The sequence below is a fragment of the Lissotriton vulgaris genome, chromosome 6 (genome assembly GCF_964263255.1).
Source record: "Lissotriton vulgaris chromosome 6, aLisVul1.2, whole genome shotgun sequence".
In the NCBI taxonomy this organism is placed as follows: domain Eukaryota; kingdom Metazoa; phylum Chordata; class Amphibia; order Caudata; family Salamandridae; genus Lissotriton; species Lissotriton vulgaris.
In genome coordinates, this window is record NC_141694.1 from 1,590,756,980 (window position 1) to 1,590,772,576 (window position 15,597).

Here is a 15,597-nt window from a genome sequence, read left to right on the forward strand (position 1 = left end):
ATTCCCACCCTTCAGGTCAGGCAAACCCTGAACCTGGACCTCCAACCTCCGGTCTAGAACCTTTGGTGGAATCACTGCCTGGCACTCCAGGACTTCTGGGGACTCACATCCTATCCCCCAATCACCCCTTTCACTGGACTTCTGTACTCTCCCTCCTGGAGCAGTACTGCCAGACTCTACAACTATAGAAGCTCCGCTCACAGATGCTCCAGGTCCTCCACACACTAGGAGATCTCCCTCAAGTGGACTAACAGGTAAGCTTAGGTCCCCACCCTGGTGTTCCCTAAAGAAACCATCCAGGCTCTGAGGCAGGGCTTCGGGCATCTGGGGACTCTCGGTCTCACACTCACTTCCGCTCCACTGAGACAGACAGCAAGCCCCTACACTCTCCTCACTATACTGAGACCTAGCTGGGCTACTCTCACCCTCCTCCACCACGCTGGGTTGGTGAAAACCTGACCCACTATTATTGGAATCACTCACTAGCGATGCTAAGGAACCTCTTGCACTCTCCCAGCGCTCTGCTTCTTCTGCAAGGTCCCAAGAACAAAAATACTTCAACTTCAGCAGGTGCTGGCGCAACTCTGGACAAACAACACTGAGCAACTGCTCTTTGAGGAACATATTCACCACACCGGCCAGCTCATTGTCCGAGTTAGCCCTCAGCCAATCACACATTGCATCAGAACAGTCATCCACAAAATACTTCCATTTCTGGTGAGACGGTTTCTTAAGGTTCCTAAACCTCAACCTATTCTCCTCCTCTGGGGAAACAGGAACAATGCTTGGGGAACTGGGAGTGGGACTGTCTACACTAACACTTAAAATGCTGCCACCACTGGACTCCACCCTCCTTGGGGAATCCAGACAATTACAAATGCACTCAGGGGGTAACCTACTCTCTAGGGCTACCTTCTCCCTGAACAAGTCCCTCTCAGCCACTAGCTTGGCATGCTCCAACCTGAGCTGTTCCATCGCTAGCTGATGCTCCCTCTCTTCCTTCCTATCCAACCACTCCTCTGGGGACAGGGAAAGGGACGGGGCGCTGGTACTGACACTGGACCCAGCAAGGGACTCCCTATCTATGGGGTCATCACTATCTGCTGACATCCATCCACTGTCATCACCATCCAACTCACATTCTTCATCAGAATCTTCAGGGCTCCCCACAGACTCACCACCCTCATGGCGTGCGGCCCGGGCCTTATCTCTCTCACTGTGCTCAAGATCCCACTGACCCTTTTGCCACAGGATCAGGCTGTCCCTAAGCTGGGACTGAGTATCCAACTCACTCACCTCTATGCCTCCCTTTTCACAGAATCTGACCAGCTCTAACCTTCTGTATCTAAAAAGACCACAGAGATCAAAAACTGGCTCCATTTTGGCGGACGTTCTCAAGAAAAGTTTGACACAGGGAACCTGGGGGTCTGAGCTAAACAGGAGAATACAATTAACAAAATTCAGCAAGATTCCTATCTCAGCGAACTTGCACTCCACTGTCCAGCGTAACATATACTCACTCACACACAACCCTCCCCTCGGACTGGTAAGGCAGTTTCTACCACCCCTGATTTTCTCAACCTGACCACAAGCGACACAGGTACCAAACTCTGGGAGCAGGGCGGGGAACAAGGTACTGGACAAAATCACAAAATGACACCTTTCAGGAGAAGCAAAACTGATCTTCACCTAAAAAACAATAATCCCCAAAATGTGGTTATCTAAAAAATGTAGAGCTTTGAAGTGTGGCCTGTCGCCACTGTTGTACAGCACAAACACAAATCCTTATCCTCACCGCTTGCCGCCAATGTTAGAAACGGGACCCCGGCTGGCCAAGACTCACGCCAAAGTCAGTCAGGGATCACAATTTCTAAGGTCAGGGCAAGGGAGTCACACTCCAAGGTAACCCCTGCTCACCCTCTAGGTAACGTGGCGCGAGCAGCAAGGCTAAACTTGGAGGCGGTATTAGTTAAGTATTTGTGCACGCACCCCAGCAACAACACCCAAGGCCCACCACAAAGGAAACTCCACACAAGGTTATATAAAAAATAGCCTTTGTATTGTAATAAAAACACATTAGATAACACACGCAAACTTTACAAAGTGCCGGAGGCACGGGCAGAATTTACAAGGGAATTATGTACAGGACAGGGCCACTTGGACCACTGTCAGGGGTAGGCACTTGTTAGAAAATAATACTTGTAGGTATACACTTAGCCCATAAACATAGAATGATTAGCACCAAAATAGTACATGTAGCACACAACCAGTAATCACTGGAGAAGAGTAAACACCTCCTACGCAACCCTAAAACACTGTAGGAAAATCACGCAGGGAACTAGGACCTTATCATCAGGACCTAAGGAAGGAATACCAACACCTAAGCAGGTCACTCTTAGCAAAGGGAAGGAAACCTAAACATAAAATGGGACATCAACAATCCTCTAAGCAGGACACCTCTAGCAAAGGGGATAAACATAAAATGGGACATCAACAATTGCACGTGAGGCATTAAACACATTCAGAGGTGCAGGTTAGAACTTTTGCGCAAGAATCACATACATCAGTAAATTACAATGCACAGGGTGCACATAGCACAACACTCAAACTTGTCCCTCAGGCCAACTGGCCTCGAAAGGGGCTGAATGCCATGAGTCTCAATGTCAGGGGGTCTGCGCAGGCAGCACAGAACACAAGCCTAAACGTAGCAACTGTCTACTAAGTGCTGGACAGTTGTAAATCAGACCTGGGCAAACGTTGGAGCCAGGTGGGCTCAAGAACACAGGTGACTGGCACCTAAGAGCTTCAGAGCTCTACACAAATGAAATGCCCCTAGAGCCTCTCTAAGGGCTCTGAATCGATGTGGCCAAGGAGCCTCTCAGGGCTCAAAGACAATGTGGGCTGGGGCGAGAGCCTTTTCTCAGGCTCTCAGATCAACTGCCCCCTCGAGCTCCTTGGGCTCGACAACAGAAAAGTGCCCTGAGCCTCTCGGGGCTCGCAAGAACCAATGCGGGCGGGTGGAGCCTCTATCGCTCACAAACAAATGTGCCCCAGAGCCTCTCGGGCTCTAAATCTTCACGGGCGCCAGGTCGTGCTACGGGGGAGGGGCGGACACCGACAATGTGTCCCGACGCCTCTCTCCCTCTTCCATGCACTCACCGGCTGTTCTGCTGGCGGGACGGCTCCTCGGCAGCTCTGCTGGGGCCGCGGGCGGGGCTCCGCCGCGGTCTCTCGGCTCTTCTGCCACTCCGGGGCTCTCCTCTCAATCGGGAGCCTCGGGAAGACGCGCCGGCAGCTTCCTGCTCCTTTGGCCTGGCGCCGTCCCGCTGTAATCTGCCTGACTTCCTCTGGGGCCGCCAATGGCAACGCGGCCCTGGAGGTCAGGAGGCGGGACTTCCGGGTCGTTGTAGGCAGCGGCCCGGCAACGGCTTTCAGTGCTCCTGGGCTGCGGCGGTGATCTCGGGGCAATGCCGGATGGGCACCGGCTTTGAATAATAAAATATCAACGGGGCAATGCCGGGTGGGCACCGGTTTGGAAATCAAATACAAAGCGAGGTGGGCACTCGCTCGAACGAAAATCGGCAAATCTGATCTAATGCCGGGTGGGCACCGGCAATGTAAATAAAGCGCTCCCAGCGAAGAACAGGCGCTCCCAGCGAAGAACAGGCGCTCCCTAGTGCCAGAGGACAAAATAAAGCGCTCACAGCGCTAGGGGCCAAATAAAGCGCTCTCAAGCGCTAGCCAAGGGATTCCAGCGCTCCCCAGCGCTGGAGTGCAGAGAGCAGCGCTCTCAGGGCTGTAGGCACAGCACAAGCTCCAGCAAGGTCTGGAGGCAGGCAGAGGGGCAAGGCAGGGCCAGAGCCAGCACATTGGGTCTCCAGGCAGGGAGACAGCCAAGTGGCGGTCCTCTTGGCCCCAGCAGCAGCAGCAGCCCCCTCTGGCAAGGATCCACAAGCAGAACCAAGGACAAATTGTATGGGGACACAGCCCCTTCTTATACAGTAAATTCCTTTGTCTGTGGGTGCAGGGTGGGGGAAAACCAGTCGCAGCTGGTTTTGAAGTACTCTGTTTACCTCAACCACCCTCTCTATTCACTGGCAGGGCTAGGGACATCAGTCGCACTACAGGGGGTGGAGCCAGCATTGTCTGGGGAAAGTCCAGGCCCATCAGGGACCAGGTGCACTCCTCCCAAGCCATCAACATGCTAATCTCACACTCACCACCAGGCAGACCCATCCAGCCTTCCTGGAGCCAGGCTCACCAGCCAGCTCCAGCCAATCACACGGCAGGCATATTTTACATTAATATGCCAAGTCCTAGAAATGGCATTTCTACACATGACACACACATACCACATACACCATTGCGAAACATTCATTCCCACGAACTTGCACATACCAAATTCGAGCATGCACTCCCCACGCATCAGGAACTACTAGGGACACAGACATTCCCCATGCATCCCTATGGGAGAGCAGGCCAGCCTAACTACATGCACGCACTTTACTCTGGGACACAGGGAAAAAGTGCGCACAGACCAGAAAATCATCCATGCAGATCACAGATCTAGAGCAAAAAGATTAGGGGTGAACCTGCCTTAAGGGCAAAGTCCAACAGTCACTCAAACATGTACTCACTCATCATATGTACTCACACACCTATACATCCTGTTACACACATACACTCATACATAGAGTTACTCACACACATACTCACACATGCAAATAAACTATCAAACATCCATTTACTTGCATATACAGATATACTCACACCACTACACCTACTTCTACAGAAAGGTGCACATTCTTACTCTCTTAAACAATCACTTATAGAAACACATACTTATTTATACAGAAACTCTTCAAATCTCTCACTCTCACATATACTCACTTATATACATCAATAACATCAATACTCACATATACTAGTTCATAACATATGTAGTTACTCATAGCGATACTAGTGAGACAGTCATTCACTCACTAACACACCCATACACACACTCATCCACCTATACAGTCTTGCACACATGCTGTCTTCAAAACACATACAAACAGAGAGTCACTCATTCATGCATCTATGCGCTAAGTAATACCCCCCACCAAACCATACAGACACTCATTCCGATACTCAAAAAACCAACTAGTAACCCATATAGACACTCATGTAGCTACTCACCAACCCATGCAGCTACTTACACACAAAGTGAGAAACTGATACTGATATTTACAAATGTAAAAATTACTCGCTAATACATGTTTTCACTAAGATACACGTAATAAGTCAGTTATACAATCAATTTTATTAAAAAAACATACATTTTGGGCCCGATGTAGGTCGGTTGGTAACGGCCAAAAATCTGTATTTTCGGCCGTTACCGACTGGTATTCAAGGATTGGCATGTAGGGGCACAATTTTACAGAATCGGTAAATTTACCGATTCAGTAAATTTACCGATTCGGTAAAATACCGAATCGGTATTTTTACCGATTCGGTAAATCTCAGATGTAGGTGGGACTCTTCTGAGTCCCAAAGGCCCTACAAAATCAGTATTTTACCACACAATCCTATTGTGTGGTAAAATAGCGAATTCAGATGTGCATGCACATGTGTGCATGCACACCTAGCCATGTGACAGACAGACATGCCCTTAGGGCATGTCTGTGTGCCACATGGCGCACATGCCTATTTGTGGGGTGCCAGAGGGTGTCAAAGTGACACCCCGTGCACCCCTGTAACATTCGGTATTTACCGATTCTGTAAATACAGAATCAGTATTTCCCATTGATTCCTATGGGCTTCAAAGCCCATAGGAATCAATGGGAAATACCGATTCTGTATTTACAGAATCGGTAAATACCGATTGTTACAGATTCGGTATTTCCACATCTGGAAATACCTACATATCCACCCTTTAGATTTACCGATTTTTAATTACGAATCGGTAAAATTCGGTAATTAAAAATCGGTAAATCTAATTTACCTACATCTGGCCCTAACGTATTTACCTATTTATTCTTCCATCGACCATTAGATATACATATATAAAAATTAATTATTTTTCAGAAAGACACACATTCAATGGATGATGTCATCAATGATGTCATCAGTGATGTCATTTGAGATGTCATGAGTGATGTCACTGGCCATGTCATGAGTGATGTAATATGTGACGTCATCAGCAGTGTATTGCGGGCGCGCAAGTTATAGTTAGCTGAACTAACTATAACGGGGGGATTTTCAGTGAATATATATATGTATAAATATTTCATTGTGTATAGGTATTTTTTCAATTACATTTATTTGTTAAAATGTTTATTAAATCTATTCTTTTTAAGGTTAATTTTATTATCTTATATCTTCAATATTATTTTAATATATATATTACTCGATTTTTTTTGTTTGGGAATATTTTTGGGGTCAATATTATATCAGTGAGCCGAAACATCCCCTTGATGCAGAGTAACACAAGGCAGTGCATTGCACAGCTTTGTGTTACTTTGGATTACAATCCAGTGGCAATCACGATTTGCATTGGAATATATAAGTGGAATATATCGCCCACAAAACTTTGCATTGGATCTGCATTATAAAAGTATTGCAAATCCTACAGAAAGAGTCAGATTTATCAAATGAATTTGTAACCCTTGCATCATGGCAACACAATTCTTAAGTCACATTCACCAAGCCGCACAAGGCCACCTTGTGTGGCCCTGCGTTGTTTGCTAAATCTGGAATAACACAAGGCAGCACAATTCACTGCGTTAGGCTATGCCAGGAAGGCATTGCATGCGTAACGGTAAACGGGACCGGCTCCCAGAGGTGCGGTGGTTCCATTGTGCCAATTAGGATTCGACTGCCACCCTGGTGGTCGCATCCTACATATTTAACATTATGGCAGGCGGTACATTGAGCAGAACCTGCCACATTGTTAAGTATGCATGTTGTGCATTGGCATGAACAATGTGACACACCGCGTGGTGCCTGCCACCTTGTGTATGCCAATGAAGGGGGGTACCATAGGTAACCCCCAAAGGCAGCCCACCAACCCCCCCAGGGGCCGGAAATAGGCCCCCAAAGTTTTCACTGCATGCTTTCCATGGCGGAGTCTCTGCCATTTAAAGGCATTCCACAGCAGGCGTACTAATATTGTGTCCCATTTCCGCCCGTCCGGCAATCCAACCGACAGAAAAATGGCAGACAGTCTTTCTGGCCGCCGCGGTGCCCCTCGCCTTTCTAATATGGTGGGGGTGAACCAGGCACATTTTGCGGGCGGATTTCCACTGCCAGCCCGGCGGTGGCCACCGCTGGCCCAGCGGTGGTTATCTGCCCGATATCAAATGAGCTCCATGGTTTGTTCAGTGAGCAATTTATTGATAAAGGTGATTTCTTTGCATACATTTGCAACTTTTTTAATTAAACACTCGCAACAGCATGGAACCGCACTGACATTAACTTTCAGCTATCAAAACATTGGCTATGTCTGCATCTAGTTTTTAACATTAAACCAATTATCAACAGCTGAATGCAAATTTGTCACAACATATGTCTAGCCTCTTAGAAACTTACACCTCATCTGCATTGATATCCCACGGAGGTGAAGTGATGAATTCTTGTTTTGCTGCGTGTGCCTATCCCTAAAATAAACATTTTCTTCTAACACTTCCTATGCAAATCCACTACACCTTTTCAAGTGCATCATCTGCAGTGATCTAATGTACAAGTTTAGGCCCTTCCCATTAAAAGCACAACTTAACACTATTGCGGCTAACAAAACAGAAGCACTGTGCATTTCACAAATTGTCCACAATCTGGGCCTGATTACAAAACTGCCTGGGGAGTGCAGCAAGACATTGAAACCTGCACACAGGGCACTTCTGTGTAACAGAAGATGCCACAGACAGGTTTATTGTTTATTAAATAATAGTCAATGCGCTGGCACACATTTCACACTACTCTGTGAGAGGATGGGATTCTTACCATGAAAATGAAGGAGTTCTTTGGCTTATCCCTGTGTCATGCTACTGATGTGATGCAGTACCAATGTCTCAAATGTGTCCCTCCAAAGGCGCACAAACTATCCTCCATGTATAAGTGCTACACAGTTAAGGAGCCAGCTTGTAGGAAGCAGAGGGTGCTTTAGCATACTGTTCAAACTTAGGACTTGATTTTGAAGTTGCAGATCAGGTCCCGTTGTCACTTTTTCAATGTTCTTCCTGTCTGCTGACTTGGTGGTCCACCCGCCGTCTTTGGAAGTTGGCTGATCCATGGATTAAAGACAGTGAAAGTCCTGCCGACTCTGCCAGGAATTTTCCACCACGTCAATGGCAGTTTAGGCAGAAGCTGCTGTCGGCAGGACTCCAGCCCAGATTCGTGCAGTCCAGATTACAATGTGCCTTTCCCCCATGATAACTGTGCTGGGAATCCTTCCTATCTCAAACTGGTGACATCGAAGGAAATGAAGTAAAAACATACCTTTTTTTCCTGCTTTCTGCCTTTGTCCCCATGTTGTACCCCATTGTCCAGGTCTCTCCTTTGCTACATCCGCTCCACCATAATGCCAAATGACTCAGTTGTTGCCGAAATCTGTAGTAAGCTACTTGTGCAATTGTCCTATGTATCGTGCATTGACTGTAGCCTTGTGCACTTCTGCATTGCTCTTACATGCAACATTTTTTTTAGGTGTGATGCAGTAGTGTTAATTTTCCTACTCATCAAGGTTAAATGAGCACACTTGTATCAACACTTGGTGTTGTGGTGCTTGTGGGAGTCGTGCTTGTGGTGCCTGTAAGTGTGCTTTCAATAGTGTGTGTATGTTGTTTGTATGGCATGCATTATGAACTAAAAGGGGTATAACACATTACCTAAATTGACATTAAGAGACAGTCATAACATATATGGGAGGTAAGATAATGATGAGGACCACTTACCTCCCTTCACATCACCATGGCCTCACTCGTTAAGGACACTACTGCTAGGACACTGCCAGAAAAACGGGAACATCTAAATCTACTTGGTACAAACCCGCCGACATGATGGTGACTGAAAACTGTTAGCCAGTAGAGAAGAGCACCACCGCTCCGGTCTCCTGTCTATATGGCAGGCGGACCGCTGTCAGCTTGACAGAGTTCTTGGGACCGCTGCCAGTGGGGGTAGGGGGGGCAGTAGAAGAGCCACCAAGATCCAAATTAGCGCCTAACTCAAAAGAGTAAATTACCTTTGTGAATCTGGTTATTCACAACATACTACGGTGAGGTACTACAAACAAAAAAAAGAAGCATTGGCAAAGCAATGGCTCTGGGCTTGGCCGCCAGACTTATGACAATTCTTGTTTTGTAATGTTTTTGTTAAACCTTTATTGTTTCATTTGCCCTTATAAATCTGAAAAAAATAATTTGCTAGAGGCAAAAGATTGTATTATCTAAAAAAAAATCATTTACCATAGTAATCCCTGGCATTAAAGGCCAAGGCCAAGAGCGGCACCAATATCTAGCGGGGCCGCCACCACGCCCACAGTGTCAATTAGCATCATTCAGACGCTACTTCATAGCAAGCTGGAGCATGCGCGCAGTGGACACGTGCAGCGGGTGCAAAGGCAAGATCGTCTGTGCCTGTCCGTGCTCCGAACGCACTCAGCGCCAGCCATGCTCAACCAAAAAGACTTTGCTACACATGTGAGGAATTAATGCTCATTGGTAAGCGATCCACTATTAGGCTGGAAAAGAACTTATGGGGCTCCCTTCACTGGCCATCAGAGATGGGTGCTCTACCACTGCCCAGTCGGCAGGTTCGAAATCTGGGGGTCATACTTGATGAACATCTCTCAATGAGGCAGCAAGCAGTGAAAGTTTTATCTATGTGCTTTGCCATCCTTAAATGGCTCAGAAAAATCGTTTGGATGCTACCCCTATCTACTCAACGCACTGTGGTCCATGCTCTTATTACATCTAAGCTGGACTATGGCAACATTCTTTATCTTGGAGCCAATAAGGACAAGGTACGCAAGCTACAATTGGTCCAAAATGCGGCGGCTAGGTTGCTGTGTAAGATTCCCAAAAGTGCTTCAGTCTCAGGCATCCTTGGTGATTTGCATAGGCTCAGGGTTGAGAATCGTATAAAGTTCAAAGCCTTCAGATATATGTTCAGAATCAACTGTGGCAAAGCACCACAATATCTGAAGACTTTAATCAAGCGCTATCTACCTTTTCGGGCGTTACACTCAGCCTCAAAGGCTAATTTTGTTGTGCCAAGGATTAGACTATCCCAGATGGGTGGCCTGTCATTTTCGTATATCTGCCCTGGCTGTGGAACTCCCTCCCGAGTGCACTTCGGAAAGAAACTAATTATGTGAACTATCGCAAAGGCCTCAAAACCTGGTTATTCAATCTATAAGGTCCGGTTTCGTGACCTTTCAGGCGGTGCCAGGAAACCTTGGGTAGCTGTGCGCCTAATAAGAATAAATTAACAATAATTTAACAATAACAACAATCTACTAATATTGAGCACCGTGATGACAAAACATAGTTAAATAATAGACTAACCTGTGGTCTGCTGAATGCTAGATCTCTCCCTAAACACGCGCAAGAAATCAATATACTGCTTGATACTGGGAAGTTTGATGTATTATTCATTACAGAAACTTGGTCTACAGAGGATTCTCTCTCTGACCTCGATAAGGCATGTCCTGATGGGTTTAAAGGGTTCCACAAGCCACGAGTGGGAAAAAAAGGTGGGGGCTTAGGCATCCTCCACAGAGACAGGTGGGACATTTTTCCCATAGACTAAGTAGAGGAGATAGAAATGCTAGGATTTCAGTTAAAAACTCAACAGATAAACATGGCAAAAGGGATTCTCTGCTATAGACCACCCACTACTCTGAGCTCATCACCTTCCCTTTCTCCTGGATATTATCTCCAATCTATGGATCACGCGTAATAATATCCTTGTTTAGGGAGATTTTTATTTCTGGGCACATGAAGGCCTATCGACAGCTTATAAGGATCTGTGTAGTACCTGTGGGACTATCGATCTCCAGCAGCAGGTCCATGGCCTTGCTCATACAGCTGGCCACACCTTGGACCTCATTTTCTCCCCAGAAACCCTGACCGCGGTAGAGGAAATTACCCCTCTCTGCTGGACTGATCATTCACTTATTACCTTTCACCTACATGATGTTGTGCCCAGGACAAGGGCACTAGGACCCTGGGACACAGGACAGAAGCCAGGGGACACCGGACTCGACATCCAGCAGGACCTCGAGGTAGGAGGTCGGGGAACATCTGTGCTGCCATGCTAACAAAATAAAGAATCCTTGAACATACTGATTGCTTCCTTCGTGTTTCTGGGGCTGAGGAACACGGCATTTAGCGACGAAGGTGGCAAATCCAACGTGTGTGTACCCATCGGAAGCATCATCGCAATTTTAAACCAGGAGCCCACCCTGCATCACCTCGTGCAGTAAAAATCAGAAGGAAAGTGCCCAGGAGGAGTGCAACGATGCAGGAGCCCACCCCGACCGCTGCGAAAGAAGACTGTTCAGCTCCGGTAAGCGCTGTGTGATCTAACAAGGGCACTAGGACCCTGGGACACAGGACGGAAGCCAGGGGACACCGGACACGACATCCAGCAGGACCTCGAGGTAGGAGGTCGGGGAACATCTGTGCTGCGATACTAACAAAATAAAGAATCCTTGAACATACCGATTGCTTCCTTCGTGTTTCTGTGGCTGAGGAACACGGCATTTAGCGACGAAGGTGGCGAATCCAACGTGTGTGTACCCATCGGAAGCATCATCGCAATTTTAAACCAGGAGCCCACCCTGGATCACCTCGTGCAGTAAAAATTAGAAGGAAAGTGCCCAGGAGGAGTGCAACGATGCAGGAGCCCACCCAGACCGTTGCGAAAGAAGACTGTCCAGCTACGGTATGCGCCGTGTGAAAAGCGCAAAAAAAAAGAAAATAGGCGGGGGCTCTCGCAAGAGTCTCGGTGGCCATTTTAGAGTCAGGCATGAGAACCAATCACTGTGAAGGAAAAGCGGGCTGCCATTTTTAAGTCAGGCAGAGGACCGATTGTATCAGAAGTCTTGCGAGATCAACGGCAGCCATTTTGAGGTCAGGCAAATAGACCAATAGGAGCAAGGAACAGTGCGACGGCCATTTTAAAGACGGGTGAAGACGAAATTAAGAAGAAAAAGTGCTGTTCGAAGCCAAAAAAGGGTCTGAATGCACGAATTAGGACAAATAAAGATTAAAAAGAAGGAAAGAAAGTAAAGAAAAGGAATTAAAAGACGTTTAAAAAAAAAAAAAAAAATAGAACAACAGAGTGTCAAGGAAATGAGCAGGCAAATTGAAGAAAAGGACAGAAAGTGCCGAGTTGAGCACTAATAAAGCACAAGCAAAGACAAAGAACAGTAAACAAAGGAACAAGGCAACAAACAAAAGGAAAGTAAGGAAAATAAGGACAAACAAGAGAAAATAAAGCCGGTAAAGTGCTGACTAAAGAGAAAAAGTGCCGATTTGAGAACCAGGAAAACAAACAAGCACAGGAAGCAAAGAAAAGAGGATAAAAGGAAAATATAATATAGGAGATAACAAAAGAGTGTCAAGAAGAGCACAGAAAAGAAGAAATGGTGGACCCTAAGACAGAAAGACAAAGTGCACAATCCAGAAGACCACCACCATTCAACTTGTCTGAGCCACAAATAGGAATTAGATGGGAGAAGTGGATCAGACGTCTCAAGAGATACATGGAAGCGACTGATGTAACAGAAGCAAAGAGATTAGGTTTATTGCTAAATTTAGCAGGTGATGATATTGAAGACCTTCTAGTGACACTACCAACCGAAGAAACCGTCACCTATGGGAGACTAAAGAAATGCTTAACAGCCAAATTTGAAATGTTGATTTTGAACGATACACTTTCGCAATCGCGTTTCAACAACTAGATGAAACGCTAGATGACTTTGCGGCAAGACTGAGAAAACTTGTGACACATTGTGAGTTTGACAAATTTGATAACGAACAAGTAATAAGGCTGCGGATCATTGAGGGCTGCCGTGACACAGGGTTCCTTGCAAGGATCTTAAAAGAACCGACGTCACTAGAAAATATTCTGTCCCTAGCAAGATCGTAGGCAAGAGCGACAGCACACGCAAAGGAAATGGACCGAGAGAAAGACAACAGAGTGGAACAAGCACACCACATAACAAACAACTATCACGCAGGCGGGTGGAAAAAAGACAGGAATGAACAGACAGCGAGTAAACAGCCTGAAGGAACTTGCTACAGGTGTGGAATGGAATTTCCACATCGAGGCCCGTGCGCAGCGTTTGGGCAGACGTGCAGAAAATGCAACGAAAGGAATCACTATGCCAGCGTGTGTCAAGGAGTACAATTCAGAAATGACAGGGGAAGAACAGGGAGACCACAAGTGTCAACAACCAGGCATGTCAGACTTGTCGAAACAGAAATAAGAAGTTCATCACTAGAATCAGGTGAAGAAGAAGAAGAAGAAAAGACTGAACGACTATATCGCATGTCGAATGTCCACACAGAATTAACTGAGGAAGATGAAAAAGAAGAAAGAATATGCCTGGCAGACAAAACAAAATAGAATACGTGACCATAGGAGTAGGATCACACAAAACAAAGTTCTCCAGGACAGCGGTGCAACATGCACCATCATATGTGCATCAGAGTATGAAAAGATGAAGACAAAGCTGACATTGAGGCCGTCCCGAGTCGAAGTTTTCACCTGGGGGTCAGGGAAACCAGTGACTAACATGGGAAAATTTACAGAAGAACTAACATACAAAAACCAAAAAATCAAAGAGGACATCCATGTGCTAAAGGGCGACATCCCAGCACCATGCCTGCTGAGCAATATCGCAGCTCAAATAATGGGTCTCATGGCCATGACATACAACATGTCAGAGAAAAGAAGCATATTGAAGACATACCACAAGCTACCTCAAGGACTGGGAAAAGACTGTGCCACCGTAAGCGCACCACTGAGGGAGTTAACAAAGAAAGGTAAAAGTTTCACATGGACCGAAGACTACAACAAAGCATTCAAAGAGATCAGACCTGCTGCAATGGCAGGAGCCCACCTAGCCCATGTGGACCAGAGGCTGTGCACGGAACTGAATTCAGATGCCAGCCCAGTGGGACTGGGAGCAAGATTGCCACAACACCAACAAGGAAAAGATTCCCAAAGACAGGTGGTGGCGCATAGAAGCAAAAGGTTCTCGGATGTAGAAAATGGATACCTTCACATGTTCATCTATGGGAAGGCATTCACAATGACAACGGATAACCAAACACGGATAACAACGTGTGGAGACTCAAATGAGAAAATACAGAAGGACGAGAAGGAACATAATGACGAGGACCATGAGTCAAGGCATCACCTGACAGAAGTGTCTCAAATGACAACCATAGCAGAGGAATATCTAAACTATGCACTAAAACAGAGCACACCGGCAACCACAACGATGGAAGAGCTAGAACATGAAACAAGACAGGACCTCACGATGCAGACGATAGTGATGGTGACCAAGCAGCAAAGGTGGACGCACATACAGAGCAACAGCAGCTGGGACGATGGAATACAAAAAAGAAGAGTTATTGGCGCTTAAAAAGATCAGTGAGGAACCACCAGAAAGCGAGAACAGAATAACAGAACAGTTTATGGGAAGCATCAAAAAGGAAATGCAGAGAGCAAAGCAAACTAAGATCTCGATTGAGCAAGCACTATATCAGGTGCAGAGAAACCACTGGAACAGCACTCATAGCTCCACAGGAAGGCGCCATGTGGAACTGATGGTGGGGCGCTCAGGCAGAACGAGATTGTCACAAATTAAAAAGGTGGAAAGAGTGGAGCAAGAGGACATTGTTGCAAGAGACCAAGCAGCGAAAGCAAAAATAAGGGCCCATGACGACCAGAGAAGACATGCGACAAACAGGAAAATAAAAGAAGGAGACACCGCATTAGTAAAACAAAGACAAGTGAAGAAATATGACAACGAGTTCTCCAGAGACCAATTGACGATGACAGAAGTGAAGGGGCCAATGATAACGGCATCAGCTGGCCAGTGTCACATCACTGGGAACAGCTCGCATTTCCAAAAAAAAAAGAAAAAAAGAAGCGGAAATGCCAAAGCAAGAACTGAGGGAAGACACACAAAAAGAAGAAGTACTAGCAGATATCAGAAAACAGCAACCAAGAAGAAAAGCCAAGAAGACAAAGAGACTAGTTGAGGAGATGTAAGAAGATGGAGGCCTGTGGACACTTTTCAATCACCTCTCTCTCTCTCTCTCTCTCTCTCCGACCACAGGCTGCATTCAAAATGTTTGTTTTGCAACAAGGGGGGGGGGAGATGTCGTGTCCAGGACAAGGCCACTAGGACCCTGGGACACAGGACAAAAACCAGGGAACACCGGACACACATCCGGTCAGGGGCGGGGATAAGGGACACGCTAGAGCAGGACCTCGAGGTAGGAAGTCGAGGAACATCTGTGCTGCCATGCTAACGAAATAAAGAATCCTTGAACATACAGATTGCTTCCTGCGTGTTCCTGGGGCTGAGGAACACAACAC